The sequence below is a fragment of the Mustela putorius genome, unplaced genomic scaffold (genome assembly GCF_011764305.1).
Source record: "Mustela putorius furo isolate JIRA1106 unplaced genomic scaffold, ASM1176430v1.1 tig00000129_pilon_pilon_pilon, whole genome shotgun sequence".
Lineage (NCBI taxonomy): Eukaryota > Metazoa > Chordata > Mammalia > Carnivora > Mustelidae > Mustela > Mustela putorius.
The window spans coordinates 51,498,796-51,523,654 of NW_025421290.1; the positions used below are offsets into that span (position 1 = coordinate 51,498,796).

Sequence of the window (24,859 nt, forward strand, 5' to 3'; positions counted from 1 at the left end):
AAATAGGAACTTAGTACCTCACCAACTAAAAAGCTTTTGCACAGAAAAAGAAACCATCTGCAAAACAAAAAGGCCACATACAGAATGGGAGAGGATATTTGCAAATCATATATCTGATAAGGGGTTAATACCCAAAATACATGATGTACTTATGCAACTCAGCACCAAACAAACAAGCAGTTCAGTTAAAACAGGGTGGAAGACCTGAACAGACATTTTCCAGCGAAGACACACAGACGGCCAACAGAGCCATGGAGAGATGCTTGGCATCACTCAGCATCAGGTAGGGCAGATCAAAACCGCAACGAGATCTCACCTCACACCTATCAGAATGACTGGTATCACAAAGGGAAGAGAGAACAAATGTTGGCAAGGATGTGGAGAAAAGAGAACCCTTGTGCAGGGTGCTTGGGTGGCTCAGTCGCTTAAGCGTCTGCCTTCGGCTCAGGTCATGATCCCAGGGTCCTGGGATCGAGTCCTGTCTCAGGCTCCCTAAAAGAGTGGGAAGTCTGCTTCTGTGTCTGCCCCACCCCCGACTTGTGCTTTTCTCTCTGGCGTGCTCTCTCTCTCCCTCAAATAAATAAATAAAATCTTTAAAAAAAAAAAAAAGAAGAAGAACCTTGGGGACTATTGGTAGGAATGTAAATTGGTGCAGCCACTGTAGAAAATATGGAGATTCCTCAAGAAAAATAAAAATACACTTACCATACGGCCCAGTAATTCTCCTATTTGGTATTTACCCAAAGAAAGTGAAACAGCATTTGAAAAGACAAACGCACCCCTGTGTTCACTGCAGCATTATTTACAACAGCCAAGATATGGAAGCAGCCCAAATGTCCATCGGTAGATGAACAGATAAAGAAGCTGTGGTAGGGGGCACCTGGGTGGCTCAGTGGGTTAAAGCCTCTGCCTTCAGCCCAGGTCATGATCCCAGGGTCCTGGGATCGAGCCCCACATTGGGCTCTCTGCTTGGCAAGGAGCCTGCTTCCCCCTCTCTCTCTCTCTCTCTGCTTGCCTCTCTGCCTACTTGTGATCTCGCTCTGTCAAATAAATAAAATATTAAAAAAGAAGAAGAAGCAGCAGCAGTTGTGGTATATTTACATACAATGGAATATTACTCAGCCATGAAAAAAATGGACTTGTGCCATTAATGACAACATGGATGGACCTGGGGAGATTTTGCTAAGTGGAATAAGTCAGTCAGAGAAAGAAAAATACCATATGATGTCACTTATGTGGAATCTAAGAAACAAAACAAAAAAGAGGGCCTTGGGAATATGTGAAGGTCTTTGGAAACAGGTAAGTTGGCACATGCCGCAGAGAAGCCCTCCCTTAGGGCTCGGGCAGCGCGGTGTGGGGCCGCTGCTCTGCTCTCCACGAGCAGCCCTTCTGCGGCAGCCGAGGGCAAGCAAGAGGAAGTTGCAAAGATGCTCCTTTATGTTACAACTTTTTTCTAAAAGCCCAAGTGCTGAATCTATATCAGTTCTGATCATGCATAATCCGTCCTTTTAATACTTTCATGAAGAGAAAATAGTGAAGCCAAGAGTCTCAGCTTTGAACGTGGTTAGAGCCGACAGTATAATATTCAGAGATTGCTGAACAGCTGCTCATTCCACACATTGTCCGACCCAGCTGCAAAACAAAGAAATCTGAGTAATATATAACCTAAAAAATAAAATTAGAAAAATAAATAACTTGCAGCTGCTGTTAAGAAATAAATAATGGAAAAAAAAAGAAATAAAGAAATAATGGGGCGCCTGGGTGGCTCCGTTGGTTGAGCGTCTGACCCTTGATTGGGGCTCAGGTCATGATCTCAGGGTTGTGGGATCGAGTCCTGCATCAGGCTCTGTGCTGAGCGGGGAGCCTGCTTGGGATTCTCTCTCTCCCTCTCCCTCTGCCGCCACCTGCCTCACCCACCTCGTGAGCTCACGCACTCTCTCTCTCTCCAGATAAAACCCTAACCAACCAACCAAACAAAAAAACACCATATTTTTCTTTTTTTTTTTAAAGATTTTATTTATTTATTTGACAGAGAGAAATCACAAGTAGGCAGAGAGGCAGGCAGAGAGAGAGAGAGGAGGAAGCAGGCTCCCTGCTGAGCAGAGAGCCCGATGCGGGACTCGATCCCAGGACCCTGAGATCATGACCTGAGCTGAAGGCAGCGGCTTAACTGAGCCACCCAGGCGCCCCTTTAATTATTTTTTATAAACATATAATATATTTTTATCCCCAGGGGTACAGGTCTGTGAATCGCCAGGTTTACACACTTCACAGCAGTCACCATAGCACATACCCTCCCCAATGTCCATACCCTCACCCCCCTTCTCCAGATTATATTCTTATGGTTTATGAAACTGGTCTCTTATTTATATATTTTTTTAAGTTTTATTTAAACTTTTTAAGTCATCTCTGCACCCAGTGTGGTGCTTGAACTCAAAACCCTGAGATTAAGAGTCACACACTCTTCTGACTGAGCCAGCCAGGTGCCCCCAAACGGGTCTCTTTTAGAAGTGAAGGAACAGGACAAAGGCCCTTCCCAGATATAAAGTTAACACCCAGGGACGCCTGGGTGGTGCAGTCAGCGCAGCGTCTGCCTTCAGCTGAGGTCTTGATCTCAGGGTCCTGGGATCGAGCCCCACATCAGGCTCCTTACTTGGCAGGGAGCCTGTTTCTTCCTCTGCCTGCCACTTCCCCCCTGCTTCTGTTCTCTCTCTGACACATAAATAAATAAATAAATAAATAAGAAGTAAACATCTTCAAGGGTCAGTCTCCAAGGAGGAAGCAGGAGCCTGAAGGCCAAGGAAGGCCCAGCTGGGATTTAGATGCTAATAGAAGGGAAATGACCCCAGTAATATTGTTATTAGTGTCATTTTTGTTTTTGTTAGGGACCTGGCTACAAAGTTCCCAGATGCACGGGGTGCCTGGGTGGCTCAGTGGGTTAAGCCTCTGCCTTCGGCTCGGGTCATGATTTCAGGGTCCTGGGATCGGCCCCGCATCAGGCTCTCTGCTCAGCGGGGAGCCTGCTCCCCCCCTCTCTGTACCTGCCTCTCTGCCTCCTTGTGATCTCTCTCTCCCCGTCAAATAAATAAATAAAATCTTAAAAAAAAAAAACCAAAAAAACCCAAAGTTCCCAGATGCAGAACATCACAGGATTTATAGGAAGAATATAAAAGTAACTCTTATAACTCAGTAATAAGACCAACAACCCAATAAAAAGTGAGTAAAAAATGTGAAGAGATATTTCAACAGGGACACAGATGCCGCATAAGCACACGGAAGGTGGTCCTTCGTCAGCACCAAGGAGGTAGCATCACAGCCCTGCTGTCAAGGCTAAGCCCGGTGAGGCTGACCATGCCAGGTGCTGGTGCACAGGCAGAGCATCTGGAACCTTCATATGCTGCTGGCGGGGACGCAAAAGGGTTTTGCCCCGTTGGAAAACAGTTTGGTATCTTCTTGTGGGATTTCACGTACCGGTGTGCACACACACACTCACGCACTATGAGAAGCGGTCTCAGTGACTTACCTTGAGAAATGCAAAGACGCATGCATCCAAACACCGGCATGTGAGTATTCATGTAACTTGAGTCACAAGAAGCCCGACCTTGAAATGACCCGGCCTCCCTTCCCCCGGTGAATGCAGTGGTTTGCTACGAAGCAGTAGGACTTCAGCCATAGGAGCAAAGGAACTGATTGACAGAGCAAAATGCATACATCTAAAATCAGTATCACACTAAGCGAAGGCGGCAGACACAAAGACTGTGCCCGGGTCCTTCCACTCAAATGACGTTCTGGAATGTCACAGGGGTGCAAATACCGCAAGGACAGAGAGTAGATCAGTAGTTGCTGGAAGATGAGGGGGTGGCCTGCGGTGCGGCACAAGGGAACTTCTCAGGGTGACAGAAACATTCCCTACCGTGGTTGGTTACATGACGAGTCACACTTTCCAAACTCATCCAATTATCCACTTCAAAAGGAAGATTTTGACTGTATATAAGTCATGCCCTAACTTCTTAAAAATGTTCCATAGATTTTTTAAAAAGATTTTGTTTATTTATTTGAGAGACCAAGCAAGAGAGCACAAGCAGGGGGAGCAGCAAGGGAGAAGCAGACCCCCCCCCCCCCCCCCCGCTGAGCAAGAAAACGGATGTGGGACTCCATCCCAGGACCCCAGGATCATAACCTGATCTTGACCTTAACAGACGGAACCACCCAGGTTCCACAGATTTTTGAGTCGTCTGTACCTAACCCTCTTTTCTCTGTGAGCCCTAGTATTTGGGTTCCTCTCAAGTCCGCTGGATGGCTGTTCTCCTGGGACGACTTCTCGCCCCTCTCCCGCCCAGGGTATCTGTTTCCTAAACCCTTTATCTTTCTCTTTCGTGAACTTGCATCTTCCGTATGGTGAAGCACACCTTTCAGTAGCTTCCTGAGACAAGGTGCATGGGGGAAAAATGTTGGGAGATGTCGCATCCCGAGTCTTGATTCAACTCTCACAACTGACGGACAGTTTGGCTGGGTGTCAGAGTCCAGGTTGGAGATCATCGACTCTCAGAATTTTTGAAAGCGTTGACCCCATCGTCGTCTTGTTTCTGGTAGTTGCTTGGAAGCAATTCTGCTTCCATATTTCATGCTTTGAAGATGACTTGCTTCTTTTCCTCTTTGGAAGCTTCTGGTTTCTTATCTGTATCCCTATTTCAAGATCAAGTGCCCCGACGTGGGTTTTTAATCTGTTACCTGTGCTGGTAATAGTGGGGATCTTTCATCAGTGTGTCTATATTCTTTGGTTCTGGGGGTTTCTCTTAAACTTCAATTATTTCATTTCTTCTGTTTTCTGGTTTTTGTTTTTTCATTTTTCTCCCCTTTGGGTAATTCCTGACGTTTCAGATCTCAGATATCCTGGTTTAGTCTTTTACTTTCCTGATCTGTTGTGCTCCCCTTGTTCCTATCTCTGTCTCTCGGGAGAACTCTTCAGCATCCTGAAATGCTGATCACAAGACCCTCTCGCCCCGTTTCGCAGCTTTAAATGCTGTTTGCAGATGCAGGACTCATTTACGTCCTCAGCCTGGACCTCCTCCCTCAACTCCGCCTTTCCTTCTCTGGACGCGCTCCTGGAATCTCCGCCTCCATATCTAAGGGGCATCTTGGCTTACTAAGGCCAGAAGGGGATCCCTGTGTTTTAAATCCCTCTGGTAGGTTGCTCTGCTCTGAGAGGTCAGCAGCCTCTCGAAAGAGAACCACATCCTTACCCACGTATGTTACCTTATGCGGCAAAACAGACTCACGGGCGTGATTGACTTAAGGCTCTTGAGATGAGGAGTCTGTCTTGGACCCTCCAGGTGCTTCCTAAATGCCATCACAAAGGTCCTTATAAGACTGAGGCCTGGGTCCAGAGGCAGGCGTGGGGGTGACAGAATCCTGTCACTGGCAGTGATGCAAGGAGGGGTCATGAGCCAAAGAACACAGGTGGCCTCCAGAAGCTAGAAAAGACAAGGACACAGACTGCCCAGAAGGAACCAGCCCCACAGACACCCTGGCTGGAGGCCAGTGAGACTGATTTCAGACTTCTGGCCTCCAGAAAGGTCAGAGAATAAATGTGGGTTTTTTTTTTTTTTTAATTTTATTTATTTGACGGAGAGAGACAGATCACAAGTAGCCAGAGAGGCAGGCGGAGGGTTGGGGGATAAAGCAGGCTCCCCGCTGAGCAGAGAGCCCGATGCGGGGCTTGATCCCAGGACCCTGAGATCATGACCTGAGCCAAAGGCAGAGGTTCAACCCACTGAGCCACCCAGACACCCCTACATGTGGGTTGTTTGAAACAAGCAAGTGTTGGTAATTTGTCGGAGCGGTGTTGTAAACGGACATCCCGCACCCCAACATGGCTGTGGCCTCCCTCTACTCAGGGGAGGGCGCCCTCCCCCCAGCCCCGTCTTTCTGGCTGCTCAGGCCAGAACCTCAGGGTCACCTGTGAGTCATCACTCCTCGTCCTGGGTCCCAGGTCGGTCCACTAGGACATTTTTTCGGCTCTGCATTCAGCACCTCTCCAGAGTCTTACCTGTCTCGCCCCCCCTCCCCCCCCGCTGACACCGCAGGCCAGGGGCGCCGTGTGCCCCGTTCCGACCACTACGGGGGCTTCCACACCCACCCGCCTGCTTCTGCCTTCGCTGCGCGTTGACCACCCACCACCTGCCCTCCAGCCCATCCTCAGTCTGGCACTTGGCATGAACATCTGAAAATAAGCGGGACCGTTTCACTCCTCTCTCGGGACTCTCACGGGCTCTCCGTCTCACTCAGCCGAAGTCCCTCCACAGCCTCCAGGGCTGGCACGGGTGGCCGCCTCCCTCCTTACTCCCTCGTCCCCAGCAGCCCTCTCCCTTGCTTACTCTGCTCCAGCCACACTGGCTGCCTCGTTCAACTGTACCGGCCGTGCTCCTGCCTCAGGGCCCTTGCACTTGTCTCCCCTTTGCCTCCACAGAAGTCCTTCTCTCAGATTCCACCTGACCAGGGCTAGCTGCACAATTGTGGGGCTCGTTGCGGAATGCAAACATAGGACTCATCATTCAAAGAGCTTAAAGAAAGCCTGTTCCTGGGGCGCCTGGGTGGCTCAGTGGGTTGGGCCGCTGCCTCCGGCTCAGGTCATGATCTCAGGGTCCTGGGATCGAGTCCCGCATTGGGCTCTCTGCTCAGCAGGGAGCCTGCTTCCTCCTCTCTCTCTCTCTCTCTGCCTGCCTCTCTGTCTACTTGTGATCTCTCTCTGTCAAATAAATAAATAAAATCTTAAAAAAAAAAAAAAAAGAAAGAAAGCCTGTTCCTAAGTGTACTAAAATAGAAAATATTTTTCCTTCCATGGTCTCGCTCTTGACCTGCCATGCTGTGGTGGTGGTGGTTTGTTGTTGTTGGTATTTAATATTGCCCTCTCTGGAGCACAGGGCTGCTTGCCATGAACGGAGATCCTGACAGATGCCCAGGGCCACACCCCCGGTGTGTGTACAAACCACGGGTGGCTGAGTGTGGTGTTAGGAAACCCAAGAGAACCCCAAGATCGGAACCTCCATGCAGGAAGCACACAGCACCTGGACTGGAAGTGGGTGAGAGGCTCGCCCCTGCCAAATCACCTGCAGAATGTGCTCTGTGGCGGCCAGCCCAGTGCGGGGACAGCCCCCTCCAGGGCCCGCCCTGGGATGCTGTGAAGTGTGCGTGCTGTCCCTCACCCTTCCTGTGCTCGTGCTCAGGGCCCCACTGGGGCCAGAGGGCGGCAGGGATTTCCGGGCTGGTGTGTGCACGAGGGTGTGATGCTGCCTGGAACAACAGTTGTTGGGGGGGGGGGCGGTGCGTGGCCAGGAGGCAGGGCGACAGCCCGAAGAGAGATGACCTACACGGGTTCCAATCCCCCGATGCGTGCCCCATAATTCTGTTGGACTCACTTACAAAACACAAATTCTAAACTAAAACCATTAAGAGTTTCACGAGTTTGAGGGAAGGCTGCGTGCTCGGGCCCTGTCCCTGTCGGCATCTCCCCGCAGCTTCCTCGGACCGGCCAGCGCACCCTCGGGGCCAGCGCTGGACCCTCCTGGGCTCTGCGCCTCTGCCCTGTTGCCGCCCCTGCCCGCTGCCGCTGTAGCCCCTCACTGCTGGGGAGTTCTGGAAAGCTGCCACCCGTGGCCCCCCCACCGCCGGGCCAACCTCTCCCTTTCTCAGCCCTGCGCTCCTCTGAATTTCGGATTTTCAGCCCTAAGGGCCAAGCTACTTTGCAGGCACCAGCCAGGCAGAACGGGCCTCTCAGAGGAAAGTGTCCTCTGCCTGCTGTTTAAAATGCCCAGAACCAGAGCAAACCGCCTGCGGCCGCCCAGCTGCTCGGTGGCCGCACCCAGCAGGGACGAGCTCAGCTGTTAAGATCCCAGAGGCTCCGGTTTGTGCTGCGGGGCTCGGCAGAGGGGCCCGGACTCACATCACGCCCTGAAGGGGTGGAGGGTCACTGACCCAGAGGGGCTCCAGCACGGGCCTGCGTTCCAGACCCTGCCGGTCGGAAGCCTTCCCCGCACCTCCTGCTACCCCCTGACCTCCGCAAAGGCCGAGGGGGCTGGCCAGGTGACTGACGTGGCTCTGTGCTGTGCTGAGGGATTCTTCCTCCCGTGTCTGCCTGGCCGTGAGCCCCCCAAGGGCGCTTTTACACACATTATCCTTTCTCCTCACCACAGTGCCCTAGGAAGGGAACACGGCTATCATCCCCATTTGACAGATGGGAAAAGCAAGGCCCAGAGAAGTCTGGCAACCTGCCGTCCCAGGTCCCGTGGCAGCAGTGGGCCTGGAGTCCCAGCTCCCCCAGGCCGCGTTCCTGGTGCTCCCACACCTGCAGGCCACCGTGACTGGCCCAGGGCCGAGCTGAACAGAGCGCCAGGCGGTGCCAGGTGGGAGGTGGGGCTGGGGGATAGCAGTCACGCCCGGGCCTGCAGGCGCTGGCTCGGGGCCTGCTGGCCTTGAAAACAATCCATCTGAGCACCCGGCGGCCCCCGATCTCTCATCTCGGAAGGCCGTGCATCCCGTCCAACGCCTAGCTGTGGGAAGGGGGGTGGGCCAACTCCTCCAAGGCCCCCCTTAGGGCGGGGCCCCTGGGCCCTAACCCCTGCCTCTCCTGCCCATGCCCCACTGGACCAGGGCCAGCTCAGTCCTCACTGGGCAACAGTGCAGCCTGGGAAGTCTGGCTTTGCACGCACACCAAAGCGGCGTCTGGGCTGGGAGGTGCCGGCGCTCCTGGGCCTCCCTGCTGCCCCTTCAGAGTCCAACGTGGGAATGACCTGCCCGTGACCTGGGGGGTCCGATGTGCTAAGTGAGGCCTGTGTCCCTGCTCCCTATTGCCTCCGGCTCCCGATCCCCGGGACCCTCCATTCCAGGGCCTCCAGGCTCTGGGCCCGCCCCCTTGTCACCCCGTGTCTCCTTTGCTCCTGTTGGCACCTGACCCCAGGTGCCCCTGCTTCCTCTTCTGGTTAGTTAGAGTCCCACTCTGTCTCCGGGAATAGCCCAGATGCTCCCTCCTCCAGGATGCTTCTCTGACCCACCCACCTTCTCACCTGCTCTACCCTAGGCCTTGATCTTACTAAACCCTTGCAGCAACCAGGCACAGCCTCAGGGGTCCAGCCTTGCCCCCATATCCTGCTCCGACGCTCTGGACGGGGCAGAGGGAAGAGTGTGCGCAGGGCCGTAGGGTCCTGTATTCCGGGACCTTCCCCTGGGCTTCACGGCAAGGGCTGTCCTGGACCCGCTGCCCCGAGGCTCTGGCTGGGCATGGCTGGCTGCCCAGGGCTGCAGGGAGGGGCCCACAGCCCTCTGCCCTCACTGGCCCCCCAAGGCTGAACCCCTACCCCTCCTTGGCTCAGGGCCACTCTACAGAGCTACTCATTAGCAGTGAGTGACTCCCACCACTCCGACTCCCCAGTCTTGTTTGTGAATTGGAGGTACTGAGATTGACCTTAAGGTGCAGGCTTGTGCAAACCCGAGCTGCCCCGAGTCAGGCCTTTGTAGCTGCACGGGCTCCCGACCTGGTGGCGAATACGGTAGCTGCTGCCAGTGGTAACTTACCCGTTCATCAGCCCCCCAGTAAGCAAAAGCCGGTGCTGGGCGGGGCGTGGAGATGGGCTGGGTGTGTGTGTGTCCGCACACATGTGCAGCAACCCCCGACTCTCCCTCATTTCAGCCTTCAAGGGCAACTCTCCCCACCAAACTCCCTCTTCTGTCTTCTCTGTTCCCACTGTCATGAGTGCCACTTTCTGACTCTACACGCCTCTCCCTCTCCCGTGTCTGCACCCCTCTGTGACCCCATCGGTGGACCAGGACTGGGCCTCCAGAAGTGTGGGGTGGGGAGGGAGGTGGAGAAGGATCCAGAAGTCCTCCAAGGCTACACAGGAAAGTGGGGCAACGTTGGGAGGCCTCAAGCCAAATGAGGGACCTCAAACCAGGTCTTTGGTTTGATCTCAGGTGGGGATCTGGGTTCCGGAAGGCTCCAAGAGCTGCAGTTACGGGTTAGTTTCAGGCCAGCAAGCAAGTGGGGCATCCTGGGGACACAGCTGCGTGCCATCTTGGGCCTGCCCCGACGAGCTCAGGTGTCCCGTTGGCAGCCTGAGTGGCCAGAGTTGGGGGGTGAGGCCACCGTGCACAAAGGACTTCTGGGAAGCTGAGCAGCACGACTTCTGCTGGGTCTCCAAGGAAAGCGCGGGGTCCCAAAGACCCGAGTCCCCAGCCCACCTCTTCCCCACCCAGCCGTGCTATAGACTCTCAGTCTACCCAGCCCAGACACCCACTGCCCCCCAGTCCATTCACAGAGAGCAGTGCCACTCACTGGCCTTCCTGTCCCCACCACACCCTTCGATGTGCTCACACAGCAACTTGCTGAAACCCGGATCTGATCGGGCTTCTGTCTCCCCGCTGCCTGGGGGGATCAGGTCCCCCTTTCCGTGGCATTCAAGGCCCTCCCTCTCTGCCCATGTCTGGGCTGCCTGGAGAGAGCAGAAAGGGGGTGTTCCCCAGGGTGGCGTGGCGGTGCTGAGCCTTGACCAGATGGGGGCAGCCGGTGCTCTGAACTGCTGAGCTGGGCCCAGCGGTCCTGGGCCTGGGCCTGGGTATGTGAGGACACAGGCGAGCGCATGTGGGTGTATCCAGGGAGAGTGTTGGGCAGGATATTCCTAAGAGCTTTTCCTGGTGGTAGGGGGACCCACATCCCGAGCCGGGCTATTCCTCCGGCTCTCAGCAATCCTGATGGGCTCTTGAGGCTCACCTTCCCTCTCCCCTCAGTCCAAGGCCTCAGAGGACTAGCAGGATCCATGTGGCCTCGGTCAGAACAACTTGTGGGGCACCGAACAGGGCCTCTGGCCCCCACAGATGGAGTCTCAGGGTCTGGCGTAATTCCCAGCTCCGAGATGACAGGAGCCACTCAACTGGCCGCTCTCTTTCCACGGCCCGGGGCCCGGCCAGATCTGAGGCTAGAGGGGCTTGGCCAGCTCAGGCCGTGCTCTGCAGCTCAGAGACAGAGCCCTCTTCTAGCCTCGCCAACCCGGAAGGGACCCCCACTACTGATAGTGTCCTGGCGCTTTGGCCTTTGTCCACCAGACAAGAATGTGGGCCCCTCAGGGCGGAGGCTGCATTCCGGGTCCCCTTCTCGGCCCTCCTTGTCGCTGGGTGCTCCCCAGCTAGACCAAGCACACTCTCACATGCCTGTCACTGGCTCGGACCACCTGCTAGATGGGCCCTGGCACCATGTTCCCTGGGTGTGACCCCTGGGCACTGACTGGTTAGGTGCAGTCACCCATCACCAGAGCAGTGACCCCCTGGCGCGTGCTGGTCAGCCACGGTAGCCACTGTGAGGTCTGGCTGTCTTCTTGTCCCATGTCTGCAGCCCATCTGGCCTCCGGGGCTGGTGCTTCCTGTTTCACAGAGGGCATCAGGGGGAAGGGCCCTGAGCAGCCAGCCCCCTACCCCAGGTGCTGCCCTGTGAGCGGGGAGAGCATCATATCCTGGGGAGAAAGTGGCTCAATGGGGCCAGCAGACTCCTGCACCCTCTGCGGTTGTCCTGATGGACACACCCAGGTCCCAGGCTGGGACAAGGTCCAGCCTGCAGGCCTGTCCCCCCCGCCCAGGGTCTGCGACTGCCCTAGACAGGGAGAACGGCCTACTGGGGAAGCAGGCACTCCTGCTGGGCTGAGCGGGGTGCGGGTGCCCCAGGGACGGCTGAGGTCGGTGCAGACACAGGCTCAGTACCCGGTATCCCCAGGGGGACGCTCTGGGTTCACCCAGACCCATCAGCTGGGCAGCGGCCTGGGGGCCTGGCCTCGTGTGGGTGTGGCCTCAGCTGGCAGGGGCAGGGCCTGCTTCCCAGCCTGAGAACCCCCTCCTGCCCACAGGCTTCCTTCCCTTGGGGGACTTTGGGGTCCCAGGCAGGGACCTTCCGCTCTTTCCCCCCCAGGACAGGACTCTCCCCGCCCGCAGCCACCCCCTCCTCGGATCCAGGGTCTTTGATGTAGAGACAATGATGACCTGGACAATGAGGAGTGCTTCGGCTCTGCCTGGGGGCACCCTTGGTCTTTCCTGGGGATCCCCCTGCGCTGGGCGGGTCCTCCGCAGATGTCCTGCCTGCGCCTCTGTCCAAACTCACCGCAGGCTTCGGACCACCCTGGCTCAGGCCTCTGCACCTGTGCGTCCCCTGGTCCGTCCTCAAAACGGGCCGTCTCTGAGGGGGACTCCGTGTAACCTCTTACTTCCAGAAGATCATACTACACCACTGCCTCCCAGACAGACGTGGGCAGCCCCCCACCTCCCGCAAGTGCCCCGCCGGGCAAACGTGCCCCCCGCTGAGGGACATCGGCAGGTCACTTCCACAACGGCTACCAGCATTGTGGTGCCACTTGGCCCGGAAAATCCTGCCCTACAAGACCTAGGATGGACTCTTCCCAAAGTGGAGTGAGCTGTGGTCCCCAGGGGCTGCAAAGCTGAGAACCAGGGGGTTCTCCCAGAGCAGGAGGAAGGGCCACATCTCCCTCACACCCAGCAACACCTGGGAGGTCCTTTATTTGTTTTGACAAGGAAAGGAGGTTTCCAGAACCACAGCCGGTGGGCAGGGTGTCTTCATCAGCAGACTCTGCGCGCGTGGTCCTTGTGGATTGGGGTCTGTCCACAGTAGAGAAATGGAGCCACCGTGGGCTCAGCATGTCCCTCTGAGCCAGGCCGAGGGTCCTGGGCATAGTGGCTGCCCGTTTGCATCTGCATTCTCCTGAAAGCCGCGAGTGGTGTTACCTCTTGTGGTGGGTTTGTTTGAGCCGCTGTTGTGAGCTATGAGCTGTTTGGGGACCCTCTAGTTCAGAGAGCCCTGCCAGCGGGATTTGGGCGCACAGCTGTCTCCCCAGAGCCCAGGACTGTGCCTGATGCATACCGGCTGCTGGAACACTCCCCTGGAGAAGCAGGCCTGGACCAGGGAGGAGGGGCTGAGACGCCCCAGCCTGTCACAGCAGGGGCTGGGTTGGAGCTGGGGAGTACCTTCCAGAATTCCTGAACACAGCGTCTGCTGAAGGAAGCTCAGAGGCTGTGGAATCATCACAGTGAGTGGCCCCATTGTACCCATTCTGACCTGACCCCTGAGGTGGTCAGAGGCACCCCACAAACCAAACCATTTCTCCAGCTCTCTGATGCCCTGCCTTCTGGGCCATTTATTCACGCGTATTCCCGTTGTCTCCCCACCAAGAAGAAACTCCTCCTTGATGTTCCCGGGGTGGACCTCTGCTCCGACACTTCTCACTGCTGTGATCGCTGCCGGCTTGCAGGTCGCTCTGTTTCTCACACTGGGACTCCCCGAGGGCCGAGCTCAAGGGCCCAGCTCCAGGGAAGCATCAGCAAATGTTGGATGGAAGGACGGATGGACGGGTGTGGAGGTGCACGGGTGAATGGGTGAACGGATGGTTGGGTCGGTGGGGGGGGAGAGATGCGTGGATGGATGGATGGACAGCAGGTGCGTGGGTGGATGGTGAATTCCCAGCAGACGTCAGCTGACCTCCCCACCTCTCTGGCCACCTGGGTGCCCCAGGGCTCTTGGCCAGGAGGGATCCCAGAGGCTGTCCCTAAAACGGTGGAGGAGGTGGGGGCGGGGCTTAGCCTGCAGCAGCCAGGGCTGGGAGAGGAGAGAGCTGCCTTTGCGGGGTTTGGAGGGCTCTTCCCTGGGAGAAGGCAAGGACACCCCTCCTGACTCTGTGGCTCCAGGAGACCAGGCACGGGCGGTGGAGGTGGGCGGGAGGCAGATGGTGTCTCCAGGCAAAGCCAACTGCTGGTGCGCACCCGCTCTCTCCCTGTGTTCCTGGCAAATGGCAAACGGAGCCTGATTTTCCTGTTCACTTACATTTTCAGTTCCAAACATTTTCTAATTAACAAAGTGTCTTTATTTTTTAACAAAGTGTCTTTTTGATGCAAACAGCGGGCTCACAGCGAGAAATCCAATAACACCGAGGTGCCTGTGATGCTGCAGCCTGCAGTGCGGTGCCCATCCACCCCTCCCCCATCCGTGCCCTCCCCAGGGTCTCCTGGGGCTGGTCTTCAGGCTCCCTGAACTTGGTGCTGCTCACTGCTGACCCGGGGCTCCACACGCAGTGTCTGTCTCTAGTCTCCCACTCGCCCGATTTTAGGCACCGTGCACGCACTCCTCCCGCGGGAGATGGGACTTCACCCGTATTACGTTAGCCTTCTACTTTTCCTGTTATATTACTTTTATTCTTCTGCCACTTAAAAAAAAAAAAAAAGACTTATTTATTTGAGAGGGAGAGAGAGCACTCCTGGCGGGGGCGGGGTGGGGGGGCGGAGGGACAGAAGGAAAGACTCTTAAAAGACTAACATTGAGGGACGCCTGGGTGGCTCAGTTGGTTAAGCTACTGCCTTCGGCTCAGGTCAGGATCCCAGAGTCCTGGGATTGAGTCCGCATTGGGCTCCTTGCTCAGTGGGGAGCCTGCTTCTCCCTGCCTCTGCCTGCTGCTCTGCCTGCTGCTCTGCCTGCTGTGTTCTCCCTCTCTCTCTCTCTGACAAATAAATAAATAAACTAAAAAAAAAAAAAAGATTCCCGTTGAGTGCAGATCTCTATGTGGAACTAGATCCCACCACCCTGAGATCATGACCTGAGCTGAACCCAGGAGTCAGGCGCTCAACCAACTGAGCCACCAGGCGCCCCGGTTCTACCACTTTTTTGGTGACTTCAAATCACGTCCTCTTTGCCATGTAACTCAGAGATTCCACTGCTAGGTATACCCCTAAGAGAACTGAAACCATATGTCCACTCAGACATCTATCATGATTGTTTGTGGCGGTGCTGCTCAGGACAGCCAACAGCTGCAAAACCCCAGATGTCCACCAGCTGAAGGATGGACCCATAAAAAAAATCTTAAGATTTTATTTATTTGACAGACAGAGATCACAAGGAGGCAGAGAGAGAGAAGTGGGCTCCCTACCGAGCAGAGAGCCTGACGTGGGGCTCGATCCCAGGACCCTGACATCATGACCTGAGCCAAAGCTAGAGGCTGAACCCACTGAGCCACCCAGGTGCTCCTGGGGCTTCATCCTGACCTCAGGTGGGCCCCAGCAGGGCCATGACCATGACCTGCTCTGTGACAGACAGCGGGATGGCTGTCTGCTGTCATGGATGCTGGGATTACATGGTGTTTATCATTGGGGGGGAAGTGTTTCCCCTCCCCCGTGGGGCAGGAACCGGTTCCTGTTGGGCAGGGCCAATCTCCCTGGCCAGGAGCCTCCCCGCTGCTCTGCCCCAGCTTTACCGATTCCGGAGGTTTAATCATTAACGGGCACGTCTGGCCTTTGGTTGCAGGTTGGAATTTGGGAGCTGAGCCCAGGAGCAATTATCTCTGACACATTATTTTATGTCAGATCACTTTAGCTGCCATTAGCTGATAGAGCTGCACTAAGGCGGGGGGGGGGGTCCGTGAACCAGGACTGGACTCTTGGCCTGTGGGGCTCCCCAGGAGGTCACTGAGGGACCTGCCTTTTGAGGGCTGTGAAGTACCTTGTAGAAGACTTGCTTGGAAGCGGCCTGGTGGTCTGCGCTGTGTCCTCACACCCCTCCCTGCACTGCCCCCGCATGGGGTCGGGGGCTTCGCAGAGTGCCCAGAGGTGTGTCGGCTCTGGGCAGATCCACCAGAAGCTGGGGCCCTGCGTGAGAGGCCATCTCTGCCTCATCCTCGCTGAGGCCGGGAGCCCCAGCAGCAGCATGACCTCCTGCCCTGGTAGTGGCTCCGCATTCGGGCGCTGCTGGCTGGCAGGGGCGGCGGACCCAGAGAGGCCCACTTGGGAGGCAGGGTGCTCGCTCTCCCAGGGATTTACTCGCAGGGCCCCCCCCCGTACCCTCTTAGCTCACCGCGCCCCTGCTCCCCAGACTTGGCAACTGGGGGGACCTCTGGAGTCTGGTGAGTTGACAGCTCGCCCACCGGGAAGGGCTGAAAGGTAGGCACGGGGTCACGGCCGGAGTGGCTGTAGGAAAGAACGTTAGGGTTCAAAGCCGACGGCCAAGAAAGAATTCCTGAGACGTCTTTGGTGCAGGTGGATTTATGAGAGCACAGGGACAGGACCCCGGGGCAGGAGCTGCACAGGGTCGTGAAGAGTGACCCATTACATGCTTTCAAGTTGGAAGGGGGGTTAGGGACAGGGCAGGCCTCCCAGCAATTTTGGAAGCCAGTTTTCCAGGATCCCGAGGGGGCTAGCTGTTGTCAGAAAAGGTCATGTATTACTGTTTAATAATAACTCAGTCATGAGGCCCTTCAGATGTGTATCAGTGGGTCATATGCTTGGGGGTGATGGCCAACTTGTATCTTGTCCGGGGGTGGGTAGAGATAGAGGAAGTTTCTAAAGGAATTGTTACACGCTCAAGCGGACTTACAGGGTCCTGGGGGTTGGGCTAATGTTCCCTTTTGTCCTTAGAAAGTATCAGCATTGAGGCAGCTGAGTTCCTGGAGGAATATCACTCGGCCTGCTTCAAGGACTTGTCAATGAGCTGTAGGTGGTAAGGACATGTCCTGATTTTTTTCTGCCTTTGGTCCCGGTTCTTCCCCAGCCAGACCTGGGCCTTGCCTCCTCTCTCTTCTTCCAGCCTTCGGGCCTTCCTGGCCTCCGGCCCAGGGCTGCAGCTCCCGGAGGCTCCCAGAGGCTCTGGCTGGCCGCGCGTAGGGCTGGCCACAGCACCGGAAGGGCCGGCCGGGCCGCAGGATGGGCACACCCCTGTTCGGGGCTTGCCTACTGCCCCCAGCCCCCACCCCGAGCCTTCCTGGAATCCAGGAAATGAAGGAGGACTTGGGCAGGAGCCCCCCAGGGATCCAATAGCCCTGCTCCCTCTTGCTGTGGGACTCCCCGCCCCGATCCAGGCCCTGCCTCAAGGCAGGGAAACTCAAGGGCAAGGCCAGTGGGGCTCAGGAGGAAGGGACCTTCCTGCGCTTCACGCCCCGGCTGCCTCTCGCCCTCCTGCTTCGGGCTGGCCGTGGCCCCCAGCCATCCTGGGTCCGGCTACCTGGATTCCAGCCGTTCACTCGTCTCCGCGGCCATCGGATATAATAATCTCCGCGGGATCAGATGTTAAAGAACTTGACCCCAGAGAGGTGGCTGCACAGACTGGTGAGAAAGAAAAGAGTTTGCAGAACGTGGGTTGGTTATTTCATGGTTACATTCCAGGGAACCAGATCAGGAGGCGTAAACAACACCTCTGAAACAGTTCAAAGAAAACACAGCGGGGCGCCCCCACCCACCCCGAGGAGGGGCCTCCTTGCTCTTGCGGGGGGGGGGGGTGAGGGGGTGGGGGGGGTGAGCACAGCCACCTGTCCCAGCCAGTGGGGCCCACGCCCTCCCTGCGGGCTCCACACAGGGCCCGGGAGGTGCGTCTCCCCAAACAAACAGGCGGTGTTATCTCCAGCGTCACACCCTAGCAGGAGAAGATATTTTCCAGATGTTCAGGAGCTGCTTCCCATTCTGGGCCCTGCCTAGGCCGAGCTCAGGCTCGATGCTTTGTGTGGGCTCCAAACAGCAACGTTTGGGCCCCGGGGCAGGAGGGACTGGCCAGGGAGCCGCAGGCCTGGATGTGGTCCCTGCTGCCCTGCTTGACCTCACAGGCAAGTCTGAGAGAGCCAGTGCCTGGGGGCCCCCTGGCCCCGGGAACTTCCTACTGGCCTGGGGGATGGCCCTGGCAGCAGCCGGCTCCCGCTCAGTGCCAAGTGGGACGGGCAGGGCGAGGAGGCCGCCTGGGAATGGGAGGCCTTGCACAGGGGCTCGATCAGCCCTTCCCTGCATACCTGACGTCTGAACGCGGCCGAGACGAGCCAGACCGGCCCGAGGCTTGGAGCTCTGGCCTCCGGAGAGCAACCCGGACACTGCTGTTTCCAGGCTGCGGGGATGAGGAGGAGCTGTTGGTCGAGCTGATACCCCATTCAGCTCCTGGAGCCTCTGTCTCCTTATCTGAGAGATGGGGACGAGAATCCGGGCCCTGCTTCGGGGCAGTCATGGGGATGAGGCCATGCACTCTGGGTGCCCTGGGCGTGGTCAGAACCCAGGGTGATGCTGGCCGTGTGCCCTGGGGAGGGGACAGGATGCCTGGAAACTTCTAGGCCCAAGAAAAACCTCGTGCTCCCAGACTGGGGTGTGAAGTCAAACACAGAGGGTAGCAGAGGGGGGTTCCCGCGGGAGGGCCTGAGAGCCGGGCCTCGGGGCGAGAGGGTGGCTCCTTGGCCTCGGCGGCCTGTCTGCCTCCCCTGGATGTCCGCCTCCCCGGGACGGCACAGAGCTGCCAGCGGCCGGGCCCAGATCGCCTCTTCATTCAAGGCTGCCCGGAATACCGCCCCCGAAGTCCGATCGTGGAGTTCAGAAAACGTCAGTCTGTGAATCTGTCCTCGTCTCTTGAGGGTCTTCGGACCCTTGCTTGGTCCTCACTGCCCCAGCCAGGCTGAGTCGCTTCCCCGCAGCCGCGGTTCTTTACAGGAGAAGAAAACAAGCCTCGGAGCGCAAGGGACTCACTTGGAGTCCATGGTGGGCTCCTTGCCTTAAACCCAGGGCAGATCCCGAATCCCTTTTGTCGCCAGGACCTGGAGGGACCCTGACAAGACCGCCCACGGCCTGCAGACCCGCGGCTGGCAGGTGAGGGCTCCGCCCAGCCCGCGGCCCTGGGAGGCCGGCGTCAGCTCCCACCTGCCGGCGTCCAGCCCCCATGCTGAGGAGGGCCCAGCCCTGCAGGGGACCACGGCCGTCAGCGCGGACTGTACCTCGGGGCCCCCAGCTACTCCCCATTCTCCCTCTACACGGGAGTCCTGTGGCTGAGCCTGGGCCTGGTCGCCCTGCCTGCGGGTCTCAGGTTTGGCCTCCAGTGTGGTACCCGACACGGGCTGGCAGGTCGGAATCTCCCAGAAGGAGACAGAAAGGTAAGCCTGCAGGGGTGTCACAGTGTTTGCCACTCTGGTGGCATTTTAAAATCTACCCAAAACCTCATACCATGGAAGTGGCTCTGGGCCTTTGGGGAAAGCTGCTTTGAAGTCCGAGTTCCTCGGAAAGCAAGAAGGCTCCAAGGGGGCAGGGGGGCAGGCAGAGCAGCCCTGGAGGAGGGGCTGGGGGCAGCAGTTGCAGGGGTGAAGGGATGAGGGATCGGGGATAGGGTCCGTGCTCCTCTAAGGTGCTGTGGGTGCCTCACCCGCCTCCCCGCTCCGCCCCTGCCCACAAGCTTCTCTCTGCCCACGAGGGAAACAGGCCTTCTCTCTGAGACAGGGTCAGGAGTGGGACGCAGGCCACATGGGGAGAGCAGCCGAGGGCCGCCCCCCACCCCCAGGGCAGCGCTGGAAGCAGGTCTGTCTTCCTGCCTCTGCACAGCTGCCTGGGGAGGAGCGCCCCGGCCCACAGGAGCTGCCGGCAGGCGGGGGCCCTCTCTGCTGCGGCGGTGACATCAGTGCCCGGCATGGGGTGGCCCGGCTGCCGCTGCCTCGGGGCTGGAGGTCCAGACAGCCACCCGACAGGCTCTCAGGGATGCCCGCCCCCGGCTGGCCTGGGGGATTATTACTTATTGTTTTTAAAGTGCCCTGTTGTCATTTTCTGATTACCAAAGCGATACCCGCTGGTGATAAAGACCTTTAAGCACTGTGTGGGCGGTTAGGAGCTGGGTTCAGGGGTGGGGAGGGCACGCACTCCATCCAGATCCATCAGTATCAGCAGCAGGACGACAAAAAGGATTTAGTCAACTTCCCCCGGGACACAGGAGGGCAGGGACGCAGGCAGACAGTCGGGGTCTGCACCTCGGCCCCTCCCAACCTAGAGTTGACCCCAAATGCTGGTGTTCTCTGCACACCCCTGGTGGGGCGGGAGCAGGAGCAGGGACAGCAGGCGGTGTGGCACCCGCGCTGGTGCAGCCCTTGCTTCTCAGGGTGGGACAGACAGGGGCTGGGCTCTTCTGGGCCCCTGGTGCTCCCCTGCCGCTCAGAGCTGGCGGGTGCATTCTGGGCTGGCGTGCATGGACCAGGGGTCCCGCAAGGGAGGTGTACCTTGTTTTTCTGGGGCCCTGCTTTTAGGGCTGAGGCCCTCCCTGCAACCTGCAGGTCACTGCATTCATTTTCATGTGGTCTCCCCGCGGGCCGCTGCTGCAGACATTGAACCCCATTTTACAGGTGAGGGGCTGAGGCCTGGGAGCGAAAGTCACACGTTACTCCGTGGTTGATTTGATTTGAACCTGGTATTGTCTGGCAGCAGAAGCCCCTGCTCTCTCCAGCTCCTCGTACTACCTTGCAGGAAACAGGCAGGCCGGGGCCAGGGGCTCAGGTCAGAGGAGACGAGGGTTGAGACCCAGGCTGAGACCCACCGTCCCCGTGCTGGGGTACTGGGGTACGTGGCACAGCCCGGTGGTAGGAGCAGGAATTCTGCCTTCAGACGGCCCAGGTCTGAATCCCGGTTCTGCTGAGTGCTAGCTGTGCGCCCTTGGACGGGTGACTCACCCTCTCTGAGCCTCGGTTCCTCATCTGGAAGAAACGATGATGTGTACGCTACCTCCCGACTGAGGGGACCTGCTGTCTGGGTCTGTGGCTGCCGGCCGTGAGCACGGAGGCGGCTGTAACAGGGGTAAGAGCGCCCACTGAAGAGCGAGGCCCACCTTAGCTGGAAGAGGCCACCCCTTCCCGGCTGGGGTACTGAGGAAGTTCGGAGCTGAGTGCTTAGCTCAGTGTATAAGTGCGTCTAATTTATTTGAAATCAGACGGTAATTCTTGAGTCTCATGAAAATTGAAATCCGGGAAATCCAAGTCCATCTTGGTGAATTCCCTTTGATCCTGTCCCCGGTGTGCTCGCGGTTTGGTTTTGGTGCACATTTTGTCAGACTTCCCTTGTTTTACTCGCACTCAAGCGTGGGCCTATAGAAACACATCATTTGGGTTACGTGCTCCCGTGTGCGCGTTTAAATCAAATGGTGTCATTCCGCAAGTATCAGCCCGTAAACCGCCTTGTCCCTCCGGCAAGCTGCATCTTGGAGATCTGCCCCGTCCATGGGTGGAGACCGGCCCTGCCACCTGCCGCTGTCCTCCAGGACCCAGAGCTGCAGCGGCTGGCCGCAATGGGGATCCTCACACCCATTTTATGGATGAGGAAGTCAAGGCTCGGAGAGCTTGCCTGACTTGCCCAGGGTTACCTCCCAACGGCACTCATGCTGGTAGGGGCTGGGAGGGGCCAGCATGACCTGTAAGTGAGGCATAAGGAAAGCAGTAGCAGGTGCCAGGGGAGGGGGACGGGGAGGAGGGCGCACGCAGAGCCCAGATGCCAGAGGGAGGAAACCGAGGCCTCCAGAAAGCTCGGCGACGCTGGCCGTCATTGGGGCGTGATGCTGGGGGTTACGCAGGCGCTGCCCACCGCGTGCTCTCCCTTGTCCAGCCTCCTGATTCTCCGCAGCCTCCGAGACTGGGACGCTCAGGGCCCTGCTCTGTTCGGTGCTTGGTGGTCCCAAGTTCAGAGCAGGGTCCAGCTGCCTGCGTCCCCCATGGGAGAGCGTCTGTTCCCAGCTGGACCCCAACTCTGGGTGGCCTCTACTGGGCACCCCTCCCCCAGGACTTGAGTCAGGGTGAGGCACAGGCCAGGAAAGGCCAGGCCCCCTGGGTGGGCCGAGGGTGTAACCCGCAGCATTCCCCAGGCAGGCCCTGCCAGCCGAGGTGCTAATTAGGGCAGACCTCCTGAGGAGGAGGAAACTCAGGAGGAAGCAGCCTCCAGGCTCTCAGGCACTCTTTCCTCCTGATTCACTGCTGGCCTGCCCGTGGGTTGCCTCGGAGTCACCCAGCCTCCTCGAGCTTAGGGGCCCCAGGCAGGTCCCCGGCCGGCCTCCGCTGACCCGCCCCCCAGGCATTTGTCAGAAAGAGGACAGGGTGGTCCCGAGGGGTGGGGTGGGCGCGGAAGACACTCAGGGTGTGGCTAGGTGTGTTCATCGAGCCAGCACCTGCACAGTGCCCTTGGCCTTGTTCTGCAGGGCTGCAGCCCTCCTGACCACACCCTGAGGGGCCCCCGCAGCGGGCAGGGTCACAGGTGACATGGGGGGGGAAGCGTCCTAGCCTTCAGGCTGCTGGTCCTGTGGCCCCGCAGGCCCTCCCGCTCAGCCAGCTGTCTGGCCTGGAGAGCTACCTCTGGTCCTCCAGGTGTCCGTCCTAACCTGCCTCTGCGGCGGCTCCCAGGATCAGACCAAACGCTGGGTGGGGGAGGCTGGGGTGCTGGAGGCTGTGGGCTGTTGCATGAGCCACACTAGCGGCCACCGCACTCTGAGCCAGCAGCTGCAGCCCCGGTGAATCCCGTGGGCTCACGTCTGCAGAGCAGCAGCTCTCGAGGGACATTCTGGAAACCCTCATTTTGTCAAATGTCACGAATATTTTACGTGTCTGACTTTTCATAGAAGTAGACAGGATTTCTAAGGGGTCTCTGGGTCCCCGCATCAATGATCAGCTTGTGCCCAGTCTGCTCCATTTATACTCTCCGGACCCTTCTCCCCAGGTTGGAATCAACCCAAGGAGTGCTTTTTTCTTTTTTGTTCCCCTGAAGTATAAGAGCCAGACTCACTCCCAGGAATTTAACAGTCATCTAGGCTGAGGCCCAGAAAGGTGTACTTTAGCAAGGATCCCTGGAGATGTAGTGTTCTGGCGGGGGGTGGTGGCGAGGGTGATGGGGGCAGCGCTCGGAGCCAGCAGACCTGGGCCATCACCTCCAGTAGGATCGGGAGGACATGGTGATACCCACAGATGGTGGGACAGACAGGCTGCTGCCTTGGCGGGCTCTGAGCCACCTCCCCCTGCAGGGGTGGAAAACCACGTGTGGAGATGGATCCCACCCCACGCTGACCTGGGGAGGTCTGGGGGGTGGTTCCTGCAGGGCTGCCTGGAGGAGGTGCTCTAGCAGATTAGCCCAGCCCCATGCACTGGAAACCCACCCAGCACCGTGGCTAACTGGTCAACCACGAGGCCGCACATTCCCAGGGGACGTGCACCAGCCAGTTCCTCCCACAGGAGAGCCCGGTGCTGGCCGAGCCGGCTGACAAAGGATGCTTTGTTCACCCGTTCCAACAAACACTTCCCTTGGATATTGGCTCCCCGGACTCGGATGTAATATGGGGTGTGAGTTACTCTTTAACAGGCCACTTGATCCTGGCCTCCAAGCGCTCTTAAACTAATTTCCCGGAAGAAAGGCGTCCCCACCACCAGCCCCGGTGTTTTATTAACCACCCCCTGCGCGGCCGAGGAGGAGCTAGGGGCGGCTGCCTCCTGCTCCGGGAGCCCACCCTGAGAGCCCGGCGGTGGGCTGGGGGAGGAAGCCGCAGAGAGGCTCAGCGGTGTGTCCTTGACCGTCTGGGCCGGAGCTGAGAGGCCTGTCCCTTCAGCTGCACTTTGAGAGCTCGGTCCTGGGAGGAAAGGGGCACCCAGACGGCCAGGCGGCCCCTGGCAGCAGGGCCCAGCACGCAACCACCACGGCTGCCCCCAGTCTGTGCTTCCCGGTCAATGTCTCTGGGCTGACGCTCCAGGAGGTGCCGAGCTCTAAAGCGTGAATACAACTTCACAAGCTTGGGGGCTTTACAGATAAAATTTAAAAATGCACACAGGGCTTCGTGAGGGAGCGAAGGATGAGGTCAGAGCTGTCTTGAGGGAAAGCTGGCCCCGTGGTCCCCGCTGGCTGTGACATGTAGTCTGGGGCAAAAGGGTGAGTGGGCCCCTCAGCCGTGCCCGTCAGGTGTTTGGACCACCAAGGGAGGAGAGGGGCAGCCCATGGGGCTCCCCAGCATCCCGTCATTGTCGTCAGGGCTGAGATCAGGAGGAGGGAGAGCCCTGGGGCAGGGACAGGTCTGAGGCTAGAGGGGTGCAGAGACCCTTGACCTCTGAGCTACAGCTCTGGGTTCCAGGAGGCCCAGGGCCCCCACTGTCTCCTCTGGGCTCCCTGGGGATCCTCTGTCCTGCCTGGGCCGACATGAATGGGCAAACCGAGTGACAACATCCCAGGATGGACGTCTGAGGATACCGGACCCGCCTTCTGGCTGCCTCAGTTTACAGGCAAAGCGGGGAAGCGAGGGGCAGAGCGGGTCAGCCGCCGGCATTTGCACAAGACAAGGGTCAGTCTGTGCCGTGAGTCTAGGATTGGTCAAACGTCCATCTTCCAGTAAACATGGGTCAACACGTTGGCTCGCAGGCTGGGCTCCAAAAGAAGGCGGGCCCTCGTGGGAGGGGCCTGGTAAGAGCAGGGGCCGCTCAGGGGGGAGGCGCAGCCCGCGTGTTCTGGTCGGTAGTGATACTAACACCACCTCTGGTGGCGTGTGTATTTGACCATGAACTGGGGATTGGAGGACAGTCCCGCTGCTGGGGAGAGGGGAGAGCGCCAGGCAGGAAGGCAGGACCTCAGCAGCCCACCTCAGTGTTCGCCGGAAGTCTGGGGGCAAGCCCAGCCTGCTGGCGGGACACAAGGGGGCAGAAAGGGAGACGGGCCTGGGCCCGTGGCCTCCTCCCTCCAAGTACACCAGAAATGGAGCCCTAGGCCAGATCAGCTGGGACTCCCAGGCACTGGTCAGGTGGGGCTCCTTGAATGCTCCCTGCCATGCTCAGGGCCTGGGGGGTAGGTGGGCAGGGCAGGGCAGGGGACGAGCATTCTGGTGTCCAGCCCTGCTCTGTGGCTCGGCTTCCTCTGACATCCAGACACTGGGTCAGAGGGGGCTTCTCTCCGCAGGATCCTGCCCTGTATTAGGGACATCAGTCCACGTCCGATTCACTGGGTAGAAGGGCAGGTGACTAACCACTTTGCAGAAGGCTCTGCTCCAGGCTTCCTCAAAGGCTGGATCTTCCAGGTCAGGGGGTCTTGAACTTGAATGAGATAA

General features: G+C 58.1%; 1 long non-coding RNA gene across 1 annotated transcript; it reads right to left on the reverse strand.

The window, feature by feature from the left end:
- Window positions 1–15,023: 15,023 nt before the first annotated feature.
- On the reverse strand, window positions 15,024–18,449 carry LOC123390414. The gene is made up of 3 exons (XR_006604986.1): window positions 17,802–18,449; window positions 16,403–17,127; window positions 15,024–15,996 (listed from the first exon to the last, which is right to left on the reverse strand). It is a non-coding gene; the product is annotated as an uncharacterized LOC123390414 (long non-coding RNA).
- Window positions 18,450–24,859: the final 6,410 nt, after the last annotated feature.